The following is a 25,665-nucleotide window of genomic DNA, read 5'->3' on the forward strand; positions in this document are numbered from 1 at the left end:
GAGCTGGCAGATGTGGCAGAAATGGGAAAAGCATTCGCAATGCCCTCCTGTCTTTCTCCAACTACAAGATCAAGATGACTGCCCTCCGACATCTTGATGGGTCTATCATATCTTCCAGAAGGGCAATGGAGAAGATTATCCATGACTTCTACTCGGATCTCTTCCATAGCCATGTCCACCTGCCCACATACCAAATTCTTCAGCATGGACATGTCATTCCCAAAGTTCTCCCTTCTGAAATTCAACACGCCATTTTGTCGGTAAAGAAGAGAACAGTCCCTGGCCCAGAAAAGATCAGACCCAAACACCTGAATGAATAATCTGCAGTCAGTACTCATCAATATACTGGCTCAGCTCTTCACACGCTACCTGTCTGAATGAAAAATTCCGTCCCAAATTAAAACCAACAGGACTGTACTACTGTACAAGAAGGAAGACATTCACAACATTGGCAACTATCACCCAATCTGCCTGTTGTCTGTCATCTACAAGCTGTTCACACGAGTCATCCTGAATAGGATTGGCAGAACACTAGATGAAGGACAACCATGCTAGCAAGCCAGGTTCTGAAAAGGATTCAGCACAATCGACCATACCCACACAATAACCAAGCTCATTGAGGTTTCTTGGGAGTTCAAGGTGCCGCTCTGTCTAACGTTCATTGATTTAAAGAAGGCCTTGATTCTGTTGAGACAGAAGTGGTCATCAAAGTCCTAGCCAAAAGGGCATTCAAACACCAGGATCCTTTGTGGTCTTTTGTATTACAGATTCACTACCAGGATCTCACCATTCTACAAGGAAGTGATCATCCATGTCAAGAAAGAGGTTCAGCATGGTGATACCATTTCACTGAAACTCTCTAGTGCCACCCTCGAGAATGTCATGTGGTGACTGGAATGGGAAGGAATGGGAGTGAAGATAGACAGTTGGCAACTATACCACCTCCGCTTCACTGATGACATCATTCTAATAACACCAAACATTAGCCAAGCAGCACAAATGCTGGCTGACTTCAACCATGAGTGTGGAATGGTTGGACTATAGCTGAACCTCATGAAGACAATGTTTATGAGAAATAGTCTCGTTCCTGATGTTCCATTTGCTCTCAGTGAAACCAACATCTCTGAAAGCAACTGTTATGTGTAGCTAGTTAGAGAAGTCAACATGATGAATGACCTGGCACCTGAGTTGCGCAGGAGGAAGAGAGCAGCTTGGAACTCCTACAAGAGCATCGAAGAAATAGCTAAGAGGATGAAGAACCTCTAGCTCCGGGCACATCTCTTCAATTCCACTGTTCTTCCTGCATCAACATATGCCTCAGAGACCTGGACCCTATGAAAACAGGATGAGAACGCTATTCGGGTCTCCCAAAGAGGAATCGAAAGAGCTATGCTTGGAGTATCACACTTCACTCAAATGAAAAAATCCTGAGTTCCGACTTCCATCAACAATCAAGAATCAGGGATGCTGACTCGTTTGCCAAGGTGTCGAAAATCAGATGGGCTGGACACTAATGAGATTTGGAAACGACTGCTGGACTAGAGTCATTACTAACTGAATTCCATGAGACGTTTAAAAGATCGCATGGCTGCCCACCTACGAGATCGTCAGACTTCTTCATCAAGACCCTGAATGATCGGTTTGAGGCTCTTCATGTTCCTAGAATGAACAGACACCATTAGGCTACACTGGCACGCAACCCGCATGAATGGAGATGTTACTGGCACCCTCTCGAGCAAATCAATGAGTAATGGGATGTCAAGTGATCTAGTGATACTGAAAGCAAAGAGGAGATCTTTAGAATAAAAAAAAGGACTACAGTTTTTTGTTGAACAAAAAGATTAATATCATGTTTTCAGAATCATACTTTGGAAAATTACTGGCTCATATAACACCTATGAGACCAGTATAATGAGAAAACTATTGCATCAATCAAATGTCATTTCAAAAATAGCTCTAGCCCATCCACTTACATTTATTTATTGAATGCTATAATGCATTTATGGTTATCCAAAACAAAACTTTGTTAAAATTCCTCATGTCTAATTACCTCTTATCCCCCTATCTCTTCCTTCACATACCACAATAACTCATGATATAAATTCTGTAGAATTATTACTATTTCAGCTGGGAATCCCCTACCTGGACAGAAAAAAACCATGATTCTGGACGTGCTGGCATATGATATTACAACTGCTGCCATCATACCATTAATACCTGTCTGTTGCCAGACCTGTATCATTTGTCTTCTACACCACCCAATACTAAATGTATGTGTGTATACATACACATATAGCACTGTAGCACTGTACTCCCGTTGTTTGTTGATTTGCTCGAGCGGGCACCAGTAACATCTCCATTGAGAACTTGTTACTGTTTTTGTCTTATAAAATACGTCACGGGTAGCTTCTCAGGCTCTGCTGTGCAGGCAGGATACACTCGGTAGCTTGCCCGGCTCTCAGAGAGAGATGGAGGAATCATACCCAGGTTGGCCGCATGCAAAGGCAAATGCCCTACCCACTGTGCTGTCGCTAATATATATGTATATTTGAGAGAGAGAGAGAGAGAGAGAGAGAAAGAGACAGGGAGAGTATTATGATAAAAATTTCCCCATTCTCTTTTCATTTCTGAAAGAAGATTAAGGACTCCATGTTGATAATTTCATTCTATTATTTAGATTTAAGGTTAAATTTAGTATAGTGAATTTAAATTCTAAACCTGGAAAGGACAGAGAATTCTGGGGAAACGTGACCAAGCATTTCGGCCAAGCTTGAAGGACCTGTATGACATGAAATGGGAGCTCTGCATTTTGCTTAAGAATAACTGTTCAAAGGGGAGAATTATAAAAATGTAGCAAAATCACCCAACATCAGAATTTCAAAATTATATATAAAAAGTAAATGTATTTGAGTTATCATTCCTATGTATCTTGGGTGTGAATCTTCAAGAATTCAAACAGGACAAAATGCTCTTAACCAAACTCTCTCTCCCTTTCTTTCTCTCACTCTTTCTTTCTCTTGCTCTCTCACTCTTCCTCTCTCCCCTCATCCTCCTTGAAAAACAAGTGTTATTTGGTCCAGGTACTAGTCTTAGTATATTAAACAATTTATCTGTATTAAACAACTTAATACTTTTTAGTATGGTTTGGTTTGAAAGTCACACTCTGCAATGCTCAGTTACTCATGTTTAAGTGCTTCAGGATAGCACCCAGCAGTGTTCAGGGGATCACGCCATATGAGGGACAAAATCTGGGCTTCCTGAATACAAAGTATGTGATCCAGTCCTTTAAACCAACTCTCACCGATATAGAATATGAGATAATTCTATATCCCCATATCTCAGCAGACAATACTAAGCCAACCAGAAATTTAGTAGTTGATTCATTAGAACAACTAAGATTTGAGCCCAAGAGATCTGACTCCAGGATATAGCTTTTAGGCTCTATATCATACTAACTTCCCAAGTAATGGCACAGTCTTGGGAGAGGGTCATGTGTAACAAGAACATAAAATAAAGGATTGGGAATATGAGCAGATAGTAAGTCCTATTCCCAAAATTTAAAAATAAGCCAATATACTAAAAGTTAAGTTACAGAAGTCTGGAAAAGTGTTCATTGTATTTGATTATCAGAGCAGCTGTTGACCTTTTCCAGCACTGTTTCTGTGGAATGGAGGGACCTAAGCTAGAATGTACACAGTACAAAAGGTTGGAAAGGTATTACTCAGATGAGAAAAGATCAGAGGAAGAAGAGATGTATCCTCTTGAATAGGAAGGTTACCCTCATAAGATAATTGCTACCCTTCCTTTTTCTTCTCTTCTACATTCTTAACACATTCTTCTACATTTCTTAACACAAGAAAGGAAACATCAAAAGAAAAATAATGGTGCAGCTCATCTGTGGAATATAAAATAACATAATATGAGACTGACATCCAAGGACAGTAGAGACAGGGCCAAGATTATTGTTTCATGGTTGGTAGCCTGCCTCATGAGCTGGGATAGAAGACGGCTGGGATAGAGAAGGGATCACTAAGTCAATGATGGTTGAAGGGATAGTTCAGGATGGGAGATGTGTGCCGAATGTAAAGGATCAACTGTGATAGCGTCTCAGTATCTGTATTGCAAACCATAACCCCCAAGACTGGAGAAAGAGTATGGGGGATATTGTCTGACATAAAGGCATGGGGTGGGTGGCATGGGGGAAATATTTGGGACACTGATGGTGGAAAATGTGCACTGGTAGAGGGCTGGGTGTTCAATCATTTTATGATTGACACTCAAACATGAAAGTTTTGTAATTGTATCTCACGGTGATTCAGTTAAAAAAAATAATGGTGCAGTTGAAAATGAGATCCTTGCTGGACATTAGACATCTGAATGTCTTAATGGGAGTGCTATTTGCAAAACTTCTCATTAGGGATTAACTGGTTTGAATTGATGATGAGATGGAGAAGGAAGGAGTAGAGATATGGCATATCAGATATCAGGAAAAAGAATAGGACCTGAACTCCTTATTTCCACAATTTGGCCCATGCATTATTCCGGTCATTTTTTAACCATGGGGACTAAACACTAGTAGTCAACTATTACATGATCTCAGGTTGATGCAACCTAAAAAGTGAGAGATGTCATCTCTGAGATCCTTTATATTTTCAAATTCTCTAAGTATTAACTTAATCAAAGAACTTGTCAGAACACTACCTATGCCCCATCACTATAGCTTCCCTTCTTTAACAGTAATTTTATAAATATACCAATATAAAATGAACCCACTACTTAAGCCAAGGTAATATCTGATACCAAACATGTTGAGGGACAGTAAGCTCTGGGCATCTTTTTTGGTTCATCCTCATGCATTCTGGCAGAAAGCAAACTTGTAATAGCTGAGTCATTCAGAATGTCATCTCCAGAACTATAAGCCTAGAAGTTTTAATAAGACCACTACCTGATACTCATAAACAATAATAAACATTTTATGTAAAAAATTACTATCAAATGACAAGAAACTTTCTCAAAGAAGAAATCCGAATGGCTAAAAGGCACATGAGAAAATGCTGTACGTCATTAATCATCAGGGAGATGCAGATCAAAACCACAATGAGATATCATTTCACACCACAGAAACTGGCTCACATCCCAAAGAACAAAAGCAACCGGTGCTGGCACGGATGTGGCGAGAAAGGGACCCTCCTTCACTGCTGGTGGGAATGCCGACTGGTTCATCCCTTTTGGAAAACAGTATGGACAATTCTAAAAAAATTAGAAATTGAGCTCCCATTTGACCCAGCAATACCACTCCTGGGAATATATCCCAGAGAGGCAAAAAAAGTATAGTCGAGTGACATCTGCATTTGTTTGTTCATTGCAGCACTCTTTACAATAGCCAGAATCTGGAAAAAACCTGAGTGCCCAAGAACAGATGACTGGTTAAAGAAACTTTGGTACATCTACACAATGGAGTACTATGTAGTTGTTAGAAAGGATGAAGTCATGAAATTTACATACAAGTGGTACTGCATGGTAAATACTTATCAGGCTAAGCAAAATGTGTCAGAAAGAGAGGGACAGACATAGAAAGATTGCATTCATCTGGGGAACATAAAGTAACAAAATAGGAGACTAACACCCTAGAATAGCCAAGATAAATACCAGGAGGTTTACTCCGAAGCTTGGAGGCCAGCTGCACACTCTAGGGGTAAAGGCAGCTCAGATAGAGAAGGGAGCACCAAATAAAGGGTGTTGGGAAGATTTGCCCAGGATGGGAGATGCATGTTGAAAGTAGACTCTAGACCAAACACGACTGCCACTCAATTCCTCTTTTGCAAACCACAGCACCCAAAAGGAGACAGAGAACTGGGGGAGGTCCCTGCCACAGAGGCAGGGTGTGATGGAAGGATGGGGGGGTGGGAGGGATACTGGGATTAGTGGTGGTGGAGAATGGGCACTGGTGGAGGAATGGGTACTCGATCATTGTATAACTGAAACCCAAGCACAAAACTTTGTAAGTTTACAACTGTACCTCATGGTGTTTCACTAATAAAAATTTTTTAAAAAAATTACTATCGATAGCCAAGTTATACTTAACAATATGTAAGAAAAATCATTGCATGTTGTAGAAATTCTAATTCTTCCCCTTGAAATAACAGTGCATGAAGAAACATCAGTCTGCTTTGTACAGGCTGCCTGCTGCAGTGTTGTCTTGAAAACATGAATGCCTTTGTGAGCATAAGAATGTGTACATTCCCTACCACACATCATAGTTTTATAAGCAAATTTTCTTTTTGGGGGGAGGGTCACACCTGGCGATACACAAAGGTCACTCCCGGCTTTGCACTCAGGAATCACTCCTGGCAGTGCTCAGGGGACCATATGGGATGCTAGGAATCGAACCCAGGTTGGCCACATGCAAGGCAAATGCCCTGCCTGCTGTACTATCACTCCAGACCCTGCAAATTTTTTTATGTGTAGTTTATTTTGGTAAAGTAGGTCTTTGGTAAACGAGGTATTATTTTACTCAACTGGGTGTTTGGCAAAACCTCAAATGAGTTAGAAAAAGAATAATTGTGATGGTTTTGCTGCACTCAAGGTACATTGAAAATTCACTGTCACTGTGTCACTGTCATCCCGTTGTTCATAAAGTTGCTTGAGCTGGAGCCAGTAATGTCTCTGTTCATCCAGCCCTGAGATTTTCTCCTTACTCGTCCTTCCCAATGGTGTCGTATTGGAGGCTCTTTCAGGGTCAGGGGAATGAGATCCGTTATTGTTACTGGTTTTCACATATCAAATATGCCACAGGTAGCTTGCAAATTAGATCATGATAAATTTGGCTATTAAAGTTGTAAATTAAAATTTGATTCTTTTAAGTGACCCCGTCTATCTTAATTAACACACACACACATACATACTTGCAATAGTAAAAAAAATAATCAAGTTAGTTGCCATCAAATCTATTCAGAAAAGAGAAGAAAGGACATCCAGAGTGACCTTGCTACAATGATTATTCCTCTCGGGTGAGATTTGCCAAGAACCCCCTGTTCCAGAAGTATAGGAGTTCTCTCAGCTGTAATTGGCCTGCTTTCCATGAAACTTCTTTGGTGGCTATTGCATTTGTTTTCTTGATTATTTTCATGTGTTCACCATCACAAATCACTGCTCCCAAACCCAAGAAGTGGTCATAGATAAATATTCCAGATTTCTGCTAGTAGAGTGAAAGGGGGTGTTAAGTGATAGTTTGAGAGTATCATAAGTAGTTTTACAGGAAAGTTCCTGAGAATTGTAGTACGTTTTTGGAAGATTGCTTCTGTTGACTTTCCTTGCAGTAACCTTCCTGAAGTTCTCCTCTGGGCATAAGTCTTGCCAAGACCTATGCCTGGGTGACTCTTCCCTCCATTTACTTCCCTCTGTATTTTCTCCCTTTTGTGACTGCTACCCTGAAGCCATTTCAAATAATAACTTGAGAGAGAGAGCAATGACATTTATCTAATCATTGATACTGACTTTCTTCCAGAAATGGATGCCACAACTTCAGAGGTTTGTAAGAAAAACTCTGAAATGGTATTTTTATCTTCAGAAGTTTGTTACAGAAGAGTTAATTTTTCCCCAACTTCGCAAATTTGACCTGTAAGTCATAAGCAAAAGAACTTTCCTCAGCAATTCAATGTTGCTCCTATTTATATTTACAAAACTGCCTTATCTTGTCTTCTTCATTTTGGTCTTCTTCCTTCTTAAAACTAACAAAAAAGAGTTAATTCGGTTGTTTGGGCTTTACCATGCAGTTACCCTGAACTCACACACTCAATAAGCATGTGGTATTATCTTCCAAGTTACTGTAGTCTAAACTATACTGGGATATTTTTCAAGTCTGCAATATTAAAACTTGCAATATTAAAACCAATGTCTATGGCCTACATCACACTGTGACTGCTTAGCATAGTTTTAATTATTGTTATATAGACACTAACTGTCATTTTATGTGTTTGTGAATATAACAAAAGATCTCCAAACACCATGGCTTATAATGTTAACGAAGTTCATCACTTTCTGAAAGTCAGATCTCACTGGGTAATTCTACCATTAATGACACATGGCCTTCAAAGTTGCTACAGTTGTCACAACTTTTCAATGAGCAAATAAGGGGGAAAAGAAAAATTAAAAATGAGCATACACTCAGTAAGCAAATGATGCACTTTTAGAAATGCCGTCTATTGGCTTAAACTTATGGCCTCACCTACATTCTAATGTATAACTACCCTTCCACTAAACTAGCGGGAGTGATTCTATTACTAAAAAGGAAGACAAAATAGTATAGAGTTGTCTGAGGTCTCTGCCTTGTAAATATTTCTTAAACCTAGCCCACTTTACTCCATTAATTTTGGGAACCTTTTGTGTTGTTTTGTGATGATTTTTTGTTTGTTTTTTTGTTTGTTTGTTTCCTTGTTTTCAAAACCCACATCTAGTTTTGGTCAGACGCTACTCATGGTTCTGTGCTAAAGAATCACTTTTTTAAAAATTTATTTAATTGAATCACAATGAGCTACACAGTTACAAAGTTGTTTATGGTTGGGTTTCAGTTATATAATGTTCCACTGGGCTGGAGCGATAGCACAGCGGGTAGGGTATTTGCCTTGCATGTGGCCAACAAGACCGACCTGAGTTTGATTCCTCCGTCCCTCTCAGAGAGCTCGGCAAGAGTATCTCATCGGCACAGCAAAGCCTGGCAAGCTACCTGTGACGTATTCGATATGCCAAACACAGTAACAACGAAGTCTCACGATGGAGACGTTACTGGGCCCACTCGAGAAAATTGATGAACATGAGGACAGGGACAGTGACAGTGACAATGTTCCATTACCCGTTCCTTCTCCAGTGTACATTTCCCACCACCAATGTCCCCAGTTTCCCTTCGCCCTGTACCTGCCTCTATTCAGGCATTTTTCTTCTTCCTCTCTCTCTCTGGTTCTCTGTCTCTCTCTGTCTCTCTGTCTCTTTCTCTGTCTCTTTCTGTCTTTCTGTCTCTCTCCCTCTCTCTCTCTCTCTCCCCCCACCTTTTTGGTCAAATGGTTTGCTATACAGATACTTAAAGGTTATCACGTATATTCCTTTACCTGCTTTCAAAACTCTGTTCTTGTCCAGAGTAATCATTTCTAACTGTTATTATCATTCTGTCCCTTCTCCATCTTAACTGCCCTTTGCTCCACACACACTTATGACAAGCTTACACTTCCAAGGCTTGCTTGACTAGTCCTCCTAACTTGCTTTTTCTGGTCTTGAATATAGCACAGCAATAGGGTGTTTGCCTTGTGCACAGCCAGCCCGGCTGAGCTCGGTTCGATTCCTCTGTCCCTCTCAGAGAGCCCGGTAAGCTACCAAGAGTATCTCACCCACATGGCAAAGCCTGGCCAGCTACCCGTGATGTATTCAATATGCCAAACACAGTAACAAGTCTCAAAATGGAGACCTTACTGGGCCCACTCGAGCAAATTGGTGAACTATATTTTTTATATCCCACAAATGAGTACAATCACTCTATATCTGTCTCTCTCCTTCTGACTCATTTCACACAGCATGATACTCTCCATGTCCATCCATTTATAAGCAAATTTCATGACTTCATTTTTCCTGAAGGAACTACTTTTCACAGTGTTTGAAGAACATGAGGAGATGGAGACCAACCTGGGTCACTGCATGCAAAGAATGTGCCCAATCTTTTGAGCTATTTCTCCAGGTCCTATTCCCTAATTTAATATGGGGCCTTAATAGTCTGTAAAGTACTGTATATGATGCATTATCTCAAATTTAGACTCCAAAGTAGCCATTAGTGAGTTTACAAATACTATTCATTTTTGATTCAGCTTCACATTAGCCATAATAATTCACATCATATACAAAGGAAGAAATAAAGTAGCAAACTAGCACATAAGTTCATTGCTTCTCCTGAAGTTGACTTATGTAGAATGAGAAGAGAAAGCACTAGATTCAAGAGGGGAGTCTATTGCTTCTCTCTTAAGCCACCTGAGTCACTCAGAAAAAGGCCTTGGTGGGAGCAGAAGGCAATAGGACTTATAAAATCTGTTTCGTGGGCACCTGCACAAAGGAGATCTGGTGTTTCACCACCTCCACATGGCAGTCATCAAATGGTATCTGAGTTCAACTTGATCTACATGGTGTGGGAATAAGCTCCCATTATCCAATATTAAAGATCTGTGAGCTCAGACTAGAGGAATTGTTCTTTGCAGGAAAAGGAAATAAATACTAACCTCTGCCACCTCTGCCCAGGTTCTTTCTTCTCTGTTCTGTGGTCTCACAGAAAAAAATTTCAGGAAGGAGACAAATACTGGAGGAAGATTGCTTGAAGATATGTGTGGAGAGAGAGTTACTAACAGATAAACTCTCCTTGTCATTTATCAGCAGAAAACAAAAAACTTCTTCCCAGGGCTGGAGCAATAGCATAGCAGGTAGGGTGTTTGCCTTGCACGCGGCCAACACGGGTTCAATTCCCAGCATCCCATATGGTCCCCCCAGCACCGCCAGGAGTGATTCCTGAGTGCAGAGCCAGGAGTAACCCCCGAGTATCGCCAGGTGTGACCGCAACCCCCAAAATAAAAGCAAAAATAAAAAAAATTTGGGAAGAGTTGGGCATTGGTACAAGAATTTCCTGTGCTAAGAACCCTTGGTTTTACCCTATTGTTTTCCCTGGGGTTGGAAAGTCCTGATGAGACAGACTTACTTGGTGGAAAAGCTAGACATCTGTATGATGTCTAGAACCATGATCTTGTTGTGGAGAAAGATGATACCTTGGGAAAGCTATCAAGAGCATCGTTCTCATAACTCCTGAGCATCGCCAGGTGTGACCCAAAAAGAAAAAAAAATAATTAAAAAAAACTTCTTCCCTTACTAATTTTTAGGATAAAGTCCATATTAACCACCCCATCTCAAGTTCCATTGCTATTGAGAACTTACATCCTATTTTTTATCTACAGTATACCAGTGGAACCTGCAGATTCTTGCGCACACACACCCGCCTCTCCCCCCCATCTCACACACACACACTTATTTAAACACCATAGTTTACAAAGTTGCTCATGATTATTTGTTACAGGCATTCAATATTCTAACACCAATCCCACCACCACTGTCACCTACCTTCCACCATTGTCTCCATTTTCCCAACCATCCCTCAAGCCTGACCCATAGCAAGCCCCCAATAATTTATTTTATATAGCTTGTTAACACTAAATGGCTAATGTAATGGTTAAGAAATACTTCAGTAAAAGAAAATTTGTAAAATTTTATCTCACCAAACAGAGATATACAAATGGGACTATCTTAAACTAAGAAGCTTCTGCACCTCAAAAGAAACAGTGACCAAAATACAAAGATAGTCTACAGAATGGGAGAGGATATTCGTCCAATACACATGTGACAAGGAGTTGATATCAAGGATATACAAGGTACTGGTTGAACTCCACAGAAGAAAACATCCAACCCCATCAAAAAATGGGGCAACCAAATGAACAGAAACTTTCTCAAAGAAGAAATCTGAATGACTAAAAGGCACATGAGAAAATGCTCTACATCACTAATCAGGGAGATGCAGATCAAAACCACAATGAAATATCATCTCACACCACAGAGACTGGCCCACATCCACAAGAACAAAAGCAACTGGTGCTGGCAGAGAACAGGGGGAGTGCCCTGCCACAGAGGCAGGGTGGGATGGGAGGGTGGAGGGTGGGTGGGATACTGGGATTAGTGGTGGTGGAGAATGGGCACTGGTGGAGGGATGGGCATTCGGTCATTGTAAAACTGAAACCCAAGCACAAAAATTTGTAAGTCTACAACTGCACCTTATGGTTTTTCACTAATAAAAATTTAAAAAAATTTTATCTCACCATGGGGACATCAAGTTTTTGTCTGAAAGTTTATTAAGCTGTTGTTACTAGGTAAGCCTTCTGTGTTAATTTTTTTGCTAGTTGAGATTGACTGGTTTCTACATTACATTCTAGTCAATCTAGCGTGCTCCTATTTGGATGTTAATATTGTAGAGTTTGAAGATGTCCAGGAAATCCAGAATATTTAACTGGACAATGAGTTTATTTTATAGATGCAATGGTGGGACATGATTATGGCTGTTGAGGCTTCTGGAAGTATAGGGAGATGGGGAGAAGGTCACCCCAGAGTTTTCATAACGGAAAAAAAAACCACCCAGTGTACCGGAATCAACAATTTGGCATCTCTTTGAAGCTTAGTGGTGAGGCAGTGGAGTCTCGCTGTAAACATGGTAGCAGTTAGGATGTGGGTATTGTTGCCAGGACTTTGGTAGGTTAAAACTTGGCCCAAACTCCTCCTGCAATTGCCCTGGAGGTCTCAGTCTGAACCCATGTAACCGAAAATGTTTTCATCTAGTTGAACTTTTTTGAAATTTAATTATGAGTCTTGGAACAGAGACAAAATCTGCAGATTCTTGAAGGCCCTTTTAAGATCAATTAACTTTTTATCCAGGACTGGATTATAAACTAACCAGATGTCAGCATTATTCTACAAATGTTAACTCAAGGCATCATAAACTACCAAATCCGTTTTTGAAAAAACAAGAATTTTTAAGTCATGATCAGATAGCTATACCATAGCAAGAAGCAATTGCTTTATTTCTATATAACCCCTATACACTAGCATGAAGGCTTTGTTTTTCTGGAGCTCCTCCTCTCTCTCCTTATCAGTAAACTCTTATCTGTTACAAATCTTGAGTCAGAGTAATTATTTTCCACAATTTTTGTTCTTGGAATTATTGAAAAGCCAGGGAATCATCGACCATTCCAAGGATCTGTGTCCCTGTATCATTATGTACTCAAGAGAGAATGCTGAATAAGCAAATATGTGGGCAAATTTTCAAGAAGGAGAATGTGTACCATAAAGTAAAAGAAATGAATTACACATCTCAGAGCAGAGAGGTGGCCGGCCTCAGATTGGGGAAATGTGATGAGTGTAAACATCTCAGGCAGGTGATCTCCAAATGCACACCTCTGCCTCTGCCAAGTTAGTTTTCGTAAAGTTTTCTCAAACTCCTCCAAAAATGTTGGTAGGTATTACCAAGGGAGAGAGCTTGGAACTGTTGGGGTTTTAGTTTGTTGTTGTTGTTGTTGTTGGTCTCAGTGTTCGAGCCTTTCCTCCTAGGAAATCCATCCAGTGGCCTGGAATTCATACATTGCACAGGTTTTCTAGGCTCCTCAGATGTGTCCTGTATCTAAGGTCTTCATATCTTTGGGCTAGTTTGCATTTCATTCCCCAAGACCTATTACAGGCACCTCCCCTCCCTCACCCCTACCCCCCTTCACCCACGTGTCTTCCTGCAATGCTTCCATTTTGAATGTTTATGCTTGCAGTGTTTTTATTTCATGTTGAAATTCATAGAATTATATGTCACACAGAATTTATTCAATGGCTACTACACAGTCTCCAGATGAATCTGAACATTACCAATCTTTCATCCTAGGGATTGTTTTTCTCAGGTTCTACAAACATCAAAACATATTCATAGGAATGTAATTTATACACAAAAAGTTGGTTAGATATGCTGCATGACATCCTATCATAAAATGAAAAACAAGTTCTAGACTGATTATAACACATTTCCCTCTAAACTAGGTGCTTGTGATGCCATTTGAACCTTTAGTGCTATTTTAACACATTCTGTTTCTGGTACCATAATTTCATGTCTAGCTTCTGGTAGGTAATAAATTTACTTCCAGATATCTTGAAAATCAGAAGGTATACATCTTGAATAAAAGAATCTTAAAAGGACAATCACCCAACATATATTTAATGTCAAACAAAACAAACTCTGTCCTCCCGTTGTTCATCGATTTGCTCGAGCGGGCCCAGTAACGTCTCCATTTTAAGACTTCTTGTTACTGTATTTGGCATATCAAATACATCACGGGTAGCTTGCCAGGCTTTGCCGTGTGGGGGAGATACTCTCGGTAGCTTGCCGGGCTCTCCGAGAGGGGCGGAGGAATCGAACCCAGCTCGGCTGAGCTGGCTGTGAGCAAGGCAAAAGCACTACTGCTGTGCAATCACTCCAACCCATATTTAATGTAGTGTATATAAATTTAATAACATAAAATGTAAACGGATGAAACGTATGTGAATTTAATATCAGTGAATTTGTCCTCAAAGAACAATAATCTCTAGTTTAACCAAGAAAATCTTGTTCCTACACCTGCAAAAGACTGTGACAAATCATAGAAAATAATGATTTAATCAAGATGATTTTTCCTAAGGCTTTACATACCAAATGACATCTTTATTGGCCTTCTCTCAAACTACTATAAATGCATTTTGTATTAATAGGTCTCTGGTGCATTATAAATATATAATGTTCAAGTGATCTTGCCAATTTTTTAAGACTCTTAAATTGTAACCACTCCAACAGTAATTAAAAGAATATAATTGCTTTTTTATGATTATTTTCTTTGTTAAGCAAGAGAAACATACACATACCTCATGAGCTACCCATGAGAAGAAATATTCTGACATCATTCTTCTGGGACTGATTTATAAACATACAACACTCTCATTTTGTAAACAATTTATATATTCTAAATCATATGTAGCACCTTTCCTTACAAATGTCACACATAGCTGTAGGGTCATATTTTATGCAAATTTCTAAGAAATTGTCTACAGTCAGAGTTTGTCCTTAAGTTGGAATAAATTTAATATTTTGATAATTATTTCTGCATGACCATGCACTTGGACATGGTTAAAAGATCACTCAACAAATTAGTAGAAGAAAGAGGACTAAGATCCAGGACTTCTATTTTCTGAGACTAGTGCTTTTCCCCCTATAAGGTACTATGGTACTTAATTAAGAAGTTGACAGTGTTTACAACAGCTTGAAATGTGTTTTTTTGCCAAGGGGAAATTATTGAAAGAAAAAGAAAACTCAATCTATAGCTCCCTGGGTGGCATTTAAAAAGATCTGAACTATAAAAATAGCTTCTAAAAGCCCTTCTAAATGTTGAAAAGCCAAAAAAATTGCTTCTAATTAAATGCTCAATTAAAGTTTATTATATATTGTATCATTATTAGGTTAAATGTACAACACTCAGTTGTATGCCCATTTTCTTGCACTCACGGTCTATCTGAGATCTCTTGTTCAATCAAAGCTTGTGAAATGTCAATATGCACTTTGTAGACCTTTAATAAGGAACATAATCAGCAATGTTCTGACAATTAAGAGGTACTTATTTTAGAGTATGGATGTGGTCTGTGCAATCGCTGCTTGTTTAGTATCTCTAAAATTTTTATACCCTAGGAAATACGCCATAAAAAGATTACAAATGGGTAAGAGGTACACATTTGTTTTCTAGCAGATGATCAGTTGTGAAAAGAAACATAGGAAAGAAGAAACTGGCAGCAAGAGAGCTCCTCAGATACTCCAAAGGGACCCTCCTTCACAGTCTTGAGGACAGGGAGGTGGCTTGAAGGGCCAGGGTTTCTGCTGGACATGTGGGAGCCCCACACCAATGAGGAAAACCCTGGGGTGTAGCCTACCCCCTCACTCAAAATAAAACAAAACAAAACAGCAAAAACAACTAAAAACACCCTACAGAATTGATTTAAGGATTTCCATGAAACTATCCATTCTGTGTACTGTCATCAAGACTTCTAATGCCCTCTGGAGCACACATGTTCTACTTTAAAATATACTCCTGGTAATATACCCTGAGGATCCAAAAACACAACAAAAACACACTCTGCACTCCTATGTTCATTGCAGCACTAGTCACCATAGCCAGAATCTGGAAACACCCCTAGTGCTCAAGAACAGATGAATGGATAAAGAAACAATGGCATATCTACACAATGGAATACTGTGCAGTTGTTGAGAAAAATGCAGCCATGAATTTTGCCTATAAATGAATGGAGATTGAAAGTATCATGCGCAGTGAAATGAACAGAAGTAGAGCCACAGAGTCAGATATAGAATGACTGCATTCATTTGTGGTATATTATATACTAATGTCCATGGTCATGGAAAACAGGGGGTAGGAGGACTTTTCAATGGTTGGATCTAACAACTAGTGTGTGGGGGGCTGAGGGTAGGTAAGATAAAGAAGAGACCGGTATGACAATAATAGCTGGGAATGATCATGCTGGACAAGAACTAAGTGTTAAAAGTAGGTAAAGGGATATTCTTGATAACCTTTCAGTATCAATATTGTAAACCACAATGCTCAAAAGGAGAAAGAGATAGAAGAAGAAGCAGAAGAAGCAGAAGCAGAAGAAGCAGAAGAAGCAGAAGGAGAAAGAGAAGGAGAAGGAGAGGGAGAGGGAGAGGGAGGGGGAGGAGGAGGAGGAGGAGGAGGAGGAGGAGGAGGAGAAGAAGAAGAAGAAGAAGAAGAAGAAGAAGAAGAAGAAGAAGAAGAAGAAGAAGAAGAAGAAGAAGAAGAAGAAGAAGAAGAAGAAGAAGCAGCAGCTTTGTAAGAATCTCTCACAGTGATTCAATAAAAAATGTAAAAAAGATATCTCTCAAGAATTCCTCTAAAATTGAAGTGATACTATGTCCTCATTTCTATGAGGACATAGAAATAAGAAAGATAATGAATTCAAGCAAGAATTCACTTTACTGGCTTTATTTATTCTCAGGTCCCGAGTGCAAAATTGCCTGTCACATCCACAGACTCATATGGCAAATATCTCAGCAGACACTCCTCTGGCAGTGGCTTCCTAGCAGGTTGTGACACCGTTTGTGAAGAAGAGTCTGAGCTCTTCAGAAAAGAGTACCCTGATCGATGAGCAACATCTGACATGACAGTGAAGCAACATTGTAAATGTTGTATTAGTTCTCCACTTTAAAGTAAGAATGGCATTATCAAACAACTGCATTTGAATATTAGTTATATAAGCTTTGAATTCCACAAGAATAAAACATGTATTAGACTTTGGGTTAGATCTCCAGCACACACAAACACACACACACACACACACACACACATGCAGCACACAGAACACAACACACACTCTCCTAGGACTCTAAAAACAGATACATTCCAAAGAATACACATTTTTAAAAATGTACAGAAGACTTTTACTTTGTCAAATGCATCCTATAATTTCTAAATGTAAACAAATTTTTCCATATAACAAAGCGAGGTGTATTAGTTATAAAAATTGGATTTAGTTACTCATTATTACTAGATAAATATGTTTAGAAGAAAATGATAGGTGTTATTAAAGTAATTGATTATTATTTATTTTTACTGCTATTATTAGGCCATACCCAGATACATAGGGGCTACTCCCAGCTCTGTGCTCAGTGGGTGTACTGGGGAACTATGCAGTGTCAGAGATTATTCCCTGGCCTCTCACATACAATGCATACCCTCAGCTCATTGAGTTATTTCTCTGCTCAGCACTGAGTTGATTTTAGCATTGCTATAAAATAAATTGTAGGGGTGTAAGAAATAAAGAGATAGCAGAAACTACATTAGGAAGTACTTTCTACATCCTATAACTCACTCTTGGGCAATGGATGCCATCAGCTTTAACCCTCTTTTATGACCAGATTTACACTGTACATGGTTCCCTCTGGTGGCAGTGTAGAGAATAGAAGATTAAAAGGGCAGCAAGACAGAAACACACACACAACTGTTGGAAGGTTTGTGAAAGATGATGATTCTAAGGAAAAGATAATGTTGTGGTGTTGGAATTATGTGGATGAGAAACCATTATTAGTAGTACTGTAAACCATAGAATCTCAAAGAGCTTAATTCCCAAGAATGGTAGAATTTCACAAAAAAGGAAGGAAGGAAGGAAGGAAGGAAGAAAGGAAGGAAGGAAGGGAGGGAGGGAGGGAGGGAGGGAGGGAGGGAGGGAGGGAGGAGGAAGGGAAGGAGAGAGGAAGGGGGAAGGAAGAAGGGAGGGGGAAGGAAGAAGGGAGGGATGAAAGGAGGGAGGGAGGGAATATTGAGCTAAAATAAGTAAGAGTATTTGTAAGACTGAAGAGATCATACAGTAATTAAGGCTCATACTGGCATGTGGCTGATTCCAGTTTGAATTTTCATATTCCCACTCAAATTAAAAGATTCAAAATTATAATTGTTGAACTCTCACAAACTTCACCATGTGTTGAATGAGAAAGTGGTGTCATTAAACTGGAGAATGAAATTAGAGAGAGCAGTACTGGAGTAAAATATAAGATGTGAAAACTGGGAAATTCAGAGATCGATCCATATAGCTCAGAGGAGTTGTAAGGCCAGAAGTAGAAATGTGGTGTCTTTGGCATAGAGTTAATAGTTAAAGTAATAGGAGTGAGTGTAGAGAAAATAGGAAGACTGTGTAGCTGAGGTAGTATGGTAAGAAGGGAAAGGAGTGATGGAAAACAAGAAGAGCAACTACTTTTTGCAACAAGAAATCAGTTCTTTTTTTTCATTTTTTAATTTTTTAATTTTTATTAGTGAAACACCATGAGGTACAGTTGTAGACTTACAAATTTTTGTGCTTGGGTTTCAATTATACAATGATCAAATACCCATCCCTCTACCAGTGCTCATTTTACACCACAATGGGTCCCAGTATTCCTCCCACCCCTCATCCCCCATCCCACCCTGCCTCTTTGGCTGGACATTCCCTTTTGTTCTCTCTCTCCTATTGGGTGTTGTGGTTTGCAAAAGAGGCATTGAGTGGCAATCATGTTTGGTCTATAGTCTAATTTCAGCATGCTTCTCCCATCCTGGGAGGATCCTCCCAGCACCCTTTATTTGGTGCTCCCATCTCTATCTGAGCTCCCTTTTCCCCTAGCATGTGTGGCTGGCTCCAAGCCATGGAGCAAACCTCCTGGTACTAATCTCATCCACTCTTGGGTGTTAGTCTCCGATTTTGTTACTTTTTGTTCCCCAGATGAATGCAATCTTTCTATGTCTATCCCTCTCTTTCTGACTCATTTCACTTAACATGATACTTTCCATGTAGTACACTTGTATGTAAATTTCATGACTTCATTTTTTTCTAATAGCTACATAGAACTCCATTGTGTAAATGTACCAAAGTTTCTTTAACCAGTCATCTGTTCTCAGGCACTCAGGTTTTTTCCAGATTCTGGCTATTGTAAAGAGTGCTGCAATGAACAAACAAGTGCAGATGTCACTTCGACTATATATATATATATATATATATATATATATATATATATATATATATTTGCCTCTCTGGGATATATTCCCAGGAGTGGTATTGCTAGGTCAAATGGGAGCTCAATTTCTAATTTTTTGAGAATTGTGCATACTGTTTTCCAAAAGGGCTGAACCAGTCAGCATTCCCAACAGCAGTGAAGGAGGGTCCCTTTCTTGCCACATCCGTGCCAGCACCGGTTGCTTTTGTTCTTTTGTATGTGGGCCAGTCTCTGAGGTGTGAAATGATATCTCATTGTGGTTTTGATCTGCATCTCCCTGATGATTAATAATGTAGAGCATTTTCTCATGTGCCTTTTAGCCATTCAGATTTCTTCTTTGAGAAAGTTTCTGTTCATTTCGTCGCCCCATTTTTTGATGGGGTTGGATTTTTTCTTCTTGTGGAGTTCAACCAGTACCTTGTATATCCTTGATATCACCCCCTTGTCGGATGTTTATTCGGAGAATATCCTTTCCCATTCTGTAGACTATCTTTGTATTTTGTATTCTGTATTTTGTATTCTGTAGACTATCTTTGTATTTTGGTCACAGAAACTTCTTAGTTTAAGATAGTCCCATTTGTCTATCTCTGTTTTCACTTGCTTGGCCAGTGGCGTGACATCTTTGAAGATACCATTAGCTTTAATATCATGGAGGGTTTTGCCAACTTTGTCTTCAATGAACCTTATGGATTCTGGTTTGATGTTGAGGTCTTTAATCCATTTGGATCTTACTTTTGTATGTGGCATTAGACAGAGATCTGAGCCCAATTTTTTGCATGTAGCCAACCAGTTTTTCCAGCACAATTTGTTAAAGAGGCTGGATGGTTATTCAATCATTGTATGACTGAAACTCAATCATGAAAGCTTTTTTACTATGTTTCACGGTGATTCAATTTAAAAGTAAAAAATAAATAAATAATGATTTTTAAAAGTGTGGCTAAGGTAATGTTTTCAGCACTTTAAACTACATAAGAAAGGGAGTCCAAATACTGAGAAAGCAGTGGTCATCAAATATGGTTCCATATAAGATACAACAGAGGAGATATTAATAGATAATTAAAGGTTCTTGAGAAGATTGGAAAGATTGAAATGGGATTTCCTTAGAACACTTTTCTCCGAGACAGTGAGGAGGAGGATCCTAGATAGTTTTGCTAAATTCTTTGATGTGAGAATTTTCACTGTGTAAATAATTGGCTAAAATTTTGCCCAGAAAAACCACAAAAGTAAATTAGTTATTAAGTATGTGCTGCAATTCTCTTTTTCAGACTTCCCCCAAGGTAAAATAAACACACAGGGATAAAAATTTTTATGGAACTTGAACTCATCAGGAATTGTATAATCATTAAAAAAAAAACAACAGAAGGAGCTTGAGTGTTCTTTTGCTTCTGACTTCTAATATAGTGTGATATATTTGGTAATGATAGCATTAGAGAACAAGTCATTGTATCTGAATTTGCTAAAGAATAGACAATTAATGTTCTTGACAACTGTTGTGAATGACTAACCTCTTCTATTCTTTTCTATTTTTCCATAACTTGGTAAATGTTTGGTTTTGACAGGTGAGAGGGATAACTTCACTCACTGAAAGATTTGAAAATGGATATTTTATTATTTTTTACAAGAATACAAACCAATCTAAACAAAACTGTAAAACTGTCAACTAATTACTTCATCTTCCAGGCAAAATTGCTTCATGACCAATTAGTTATACAATGAAAATATTTGCAGCATCAATATTTACTGCAAAGAACTTACACAGAAACTTCTGGAAGTGAGTGAATAAGGATTGATATCTGTAGATCACTGTCACTGTCCTCCCATTGTTCATTGATTTTCTTGAGCAGGCCCAGTAACATCTCCATTGTGAGACTTTGTTGTTACTGTGTTTGGAATATCAAATACATTACGGGTAGCTTGCCAGGATTTGTCGTGCAGGCAAGATATCTGTGGTTAGGAGGAGAAAAGAATTTATATTGGTGCATTATCCTACCAAAAAAAAATTTTAATTGTTAAGCTATTGTTTTAACAGAATATATACCTGTAACTTTTAATTGGTTGGTTAGAAGCAGATTGAAATATCATAGTAGTCTTATAATGGGTAAAATCAATGCATAATGAAAAATATAGTTCATAAATTTATGTGAACAAGAACATACATTTTCTACAACAATTATCTTTAGTCTTGTAGACCACCATACTCAGCATTTTCAATCTCAAGGATGTAAATCAACATTAAGAAAGAAACAATATTTATCACACACACACACACACACACACACACGCATGCACCCATAAAAACCTTCTACTAAGTTCTTATTATCTCAAGTGCCATTGTTTGTTACTCAGTTTAATCAAAGAAAATAAGGTATACCCCTAAAAAGAACCTGGGGGACTTGGGAAATGAGTGGTTTCAGAACTGGGGCAAGTAAAGTATTGATGAACAGGGAAATCTTGGACCAGATAGTAGACAAGCACTAAAAAGAGAATGGAACCATGTCAAAAGGATGCAGGTATCAGATAAAAAAAAATTTCCCCAGATTTAATTTGGGATCATTTAAATATTGAAATTTATAGTAACAGAAATTATAACTATTGAATTAAAATTTCCATGAATCCATATTAATACAAAATGAATAAAGGAAATTAGGGCCGTGTTTAGATTTGTTCTCTCTCACCCCAATTCACATGTCCTAACATGCCTCTCAGAGTGTGATCTCATTTGAAAATAGAGTGTTAGTGAAGCAATTCAGTTCAAGTGAAGTTATTAGGGTGTACCCTAATTTAAGAACATGTCCTTATAAACAGGGATCTTTCAGGTTTGGAGAGAGTTCAATGGGCTGAGCACATACTTTGCACTCAAGATGTCTGGGTCCAATCCCTAGTATTGCAAGGTCCCTGAGTGCCACTAGGAGCAATCTCTGAGCACTCCTGGGAGATATTCCCTAAACACTGCCAACTGTGAACCCAAAAAAAGTCTATTTAAATACAGAAACATGTGTAGAAAAAAAGTCCTAAAATATATCCTTCCCTTATATCTCTTAGAGTGAAACCTGCCGGCACCTTCATCTCAGATTCACAGCCTTCACAGCACTGACATAAATTTCTGTTCACAAATGTCTGTGGACTATTCATTTTATTGTCCTTTATTAGAGCAGCAGACTAATACAGGAAGAAAACTTTTTTCCTATAGTAAATGTAAAAAAAAAAGGAATCAGACACCATTATTCAGGCATCATAAAATAATTAATACAATCATTATTGAACGAGAAATGTTGATTTAATAGCGGAGTAAGTACTTTAAAAGGCTGAAATGCATACTTGCATTACAAAACCTCAAGTTTTATCCATGACACTGCTTGGACCCTTTAATATTAACAGTTCATGTAGATGAACTTTAGGCATCTAGCACCACTGGGTTTGAGCAACATGTTTATCCCAATTGTTTGACCAGATACTGCCAGGGTAGCCACCCACTGCACTACCTGTGTATTTCTCGGTCGCCCATTCCTCAACAAAAAAAAAATGTGATAGAAGAAAAAATAAATAAATCAGTACTAGGTAAAATTATGGTGATTAAAAAATTTTACAAAGGTTCAAAGAATATCCTCAAAGATTTCTTAATAATTATTCCCAGAGTTACAGACCTCTATTACCTCCACTACCTTCACTACCCAGCCTCTACCACGCTCCAGGACACTTTCCAAACACTCGGGCCGAGACTCGAGCACGAGTGAAGCCTCACAGAACCAGGAAAGCGGAATTCTGTGACCTTGGCCTCCAGGCTCAACGGACCCAGGAACAGAGATCCTCTGCCTGCTGCAGCAGCCTGGCAGACCTCCATTACCTCCACTATCTCCACTACCCAGCAACCTCCATGCTCTAGGACGCTTTCTGGACCACGTGGCCACAAAGCGGCTGTGCAACTCATCATAAAACACTTAATACAAGATTACCGCACCATATTTGATATGGTTCAAATTTGGTTTGAACCATGGGAACACCTACAAGGACGATTAGATGCCCCCCCCCCCCAAAAAAAGCCTCTATCCCTCTCGGAGAGCCTGGCAAGTGACCGAGAGTGTCCCGCCCACACGGCAGAGCCTGGCAAGCTATTCTTGGTGTATTCAATATGCCAAAACCAGTAAATGCAATGGGTTTCATTCCCCTGACCCTGAAAGAGTCACCAATATTGCAGCATTAAGAAGGATGAGGAAGAAGAGGCTGATAAAATCTCAGGGCTGAACTAGGCTGCCAAAACAAAGAAGGACAAAAATGACTGTCTGTGCTTTCAATGCACGTTCACTGGCATTGGATGGATCCATCGAGGACCTGATGGTGCAAGTGAGAAAGATCAAGTACGACATTATTTGTCTGACCCAGACAAGAAGGCATCGATCACATCACGCCATTTTCGATACTGTAGAAGAACTGTTCCTTGGAACATGTAACAGAAGAGGAGTTGGTGGTGTCGGTGTCGTCGTCAACACAAACTTGTCCATAAACATTGATTCATTGATTCGAAGGCCTAAAAACCCGAATCAGATGATTATACTTGAATAGGTGTGGCTCACTGCCAGCAGTTTATATCTTCGTTGTCTATGCACCAACATCCAGTTATGATGAAGGAGAAATAGAAAAGTTCTACATCGATCTGGAGAAGTTCTATAAAGAAGCTCACACCTTCTACAAGATCATTGTTGGTGATTTTAATGCCAAGATAGGACAGAGATGATCAGCCGAAGAACTCCACACTGGGACACATGGCATAGAATGGAACAAACAGGGTGAGAGACTGTCTGAGTTCATCATGTCAACCAAGACCATCCATGGTAACTCACAATTTCAGAAAACCGAATCTAAACGTTGGACATGGGAGTCTCCCAGTGGATGGTTCCACAACAAAATTGACCACAACAAAATTGATCATATTCAATTGACAGTTTTGCCTGACTGATGTCGCTGTTGTCCCAAAATTCCAAATGGGATCGGACCACTGTCTCCTTCATGCAAAATTCTACTTCACAGAGCGGGGAGAATGAGCTGCAAAGTTTAAGAAGAGAACTCCCAGAACGACCACCAAATGGGAGCTCTTTGGCACTATTGCGGCAACATGGGAAGATGCCATCGTTGACATTGACAAGGAATACGATCTACTGATTCAGCACCTCCATGATTGTACGAGGAACTTCGAGAGAGAGATCATCACAAAAAGACGCCTGTCCAGCTCAGATAAAGAAGGGAGCACCAAATAAAGGGTGTTGGGAGGTTCCTCTCAGGATGGGAAATGCGTGATGAGAGTAGACTAAAGACAGAACAAGATTGCCACTCAATGTCTCTTTTGCAAAGCCCTCCCGTTGATCATCGATTTGCTCGAGCCGGCCCAGTAACGTCTCCATTGGAGACTTTGTTGTTACTGTGTTTGGCATATGGAATACATCACGGGGGAGCTTGCCAGGCTCTGCCGTGGGGGCGAGATACTCTAGGTAGCTTGCCAGGCTCTCCGAGAGGGGTGGAGGAATCGAACTCGGGTCAGCCATGTTGGCTTCTTGTAAGGCAAACGCCCTACCGCTGTGCTATCGCTCCAGCCGCTGAGAAGAATGAAGTGTATAGTAAATCCTCAAATACTTTTTAGCTATTATTTTTACTGTTTAACTGAACTCAGAGGTTCGAGCAAAAACTCCGAAATTGATTTCAGATGTTTGAAATCAATTTGAAATTGATTTCAAAAGAGTTTATTCATTCTCGCAACATAACAGTACAGATTTAAGGTAACACATTTGATCCTTCTAGGAACTGATGCCTCCCTCACGATTATCTTTGGTGCATCAACAAGATGCACTTAACCTTTCCTGGGACAAGTTCTGCAGAACTGTCTGCTGTAATGCCAATCTTTATTGAGGTTTTTTTTTTTTGGGGGGGGGGGTCATATCCGGCGATGCTCAGGGGCTCTCATCCTGGCTTTGCACTCAGAAATCACTCCTGGCGGTGCTTGGGGGACCATATGGGATGCTGGTAATCGAACCAGGGTCAGCCGCTTTCAAGGCAAACGCCCTACCCTCTGTGCTATTGCTCCATCCCCTTTATTAAGTTTTTAAAGTTTCCTTTTCCCAAATGACATAAAACAAAAAGCATAATCCGGCCAATTTAGGGAGTGAACTTGTGAAAAACTTTGTGAAAACATCCTCTAAAGTCCTTGCTAACGGGCAACCTGATGAAACCCCTAAAGTGACAAGGTAGCACCAACGCACCAAGGTGCAGTGAGGTGCGGGGTCCGGCGTGGGGGAAAGATGTGGGTGCTTGTCAAAGGTCCCGGAAAAGCAAAGCCCATCGTCCAGTGTGCACCACCCCTCCGTAGATTTCCTACAAGCCAGTGGGTTTGTCCTCACATTCTGGAGCTAGCTGGGAGGTTGATTTATAGAAACAAGGCCACAGAGTCGATCAAGGAGACGGGGAGAAGGGTGATCTTGGGAACCTGGCGCGTGGCTAATGCA

The sequence above is a fragment of the Sorex fumeus genome, unplaced genomic scaffold, assembly GCF_029834395.1.
Source record: "Sorex fumeus unplaced genomic scaffold, SorFum_2.1 ptg000054l, whole genome shotgun sequence".
Classification (NCBI taxonomy): Eukaryota; Metazoa; Chordata; class Mammalia; order Eulipotyphla; family Soricidae; genus Sorex; species Sorex fumeus.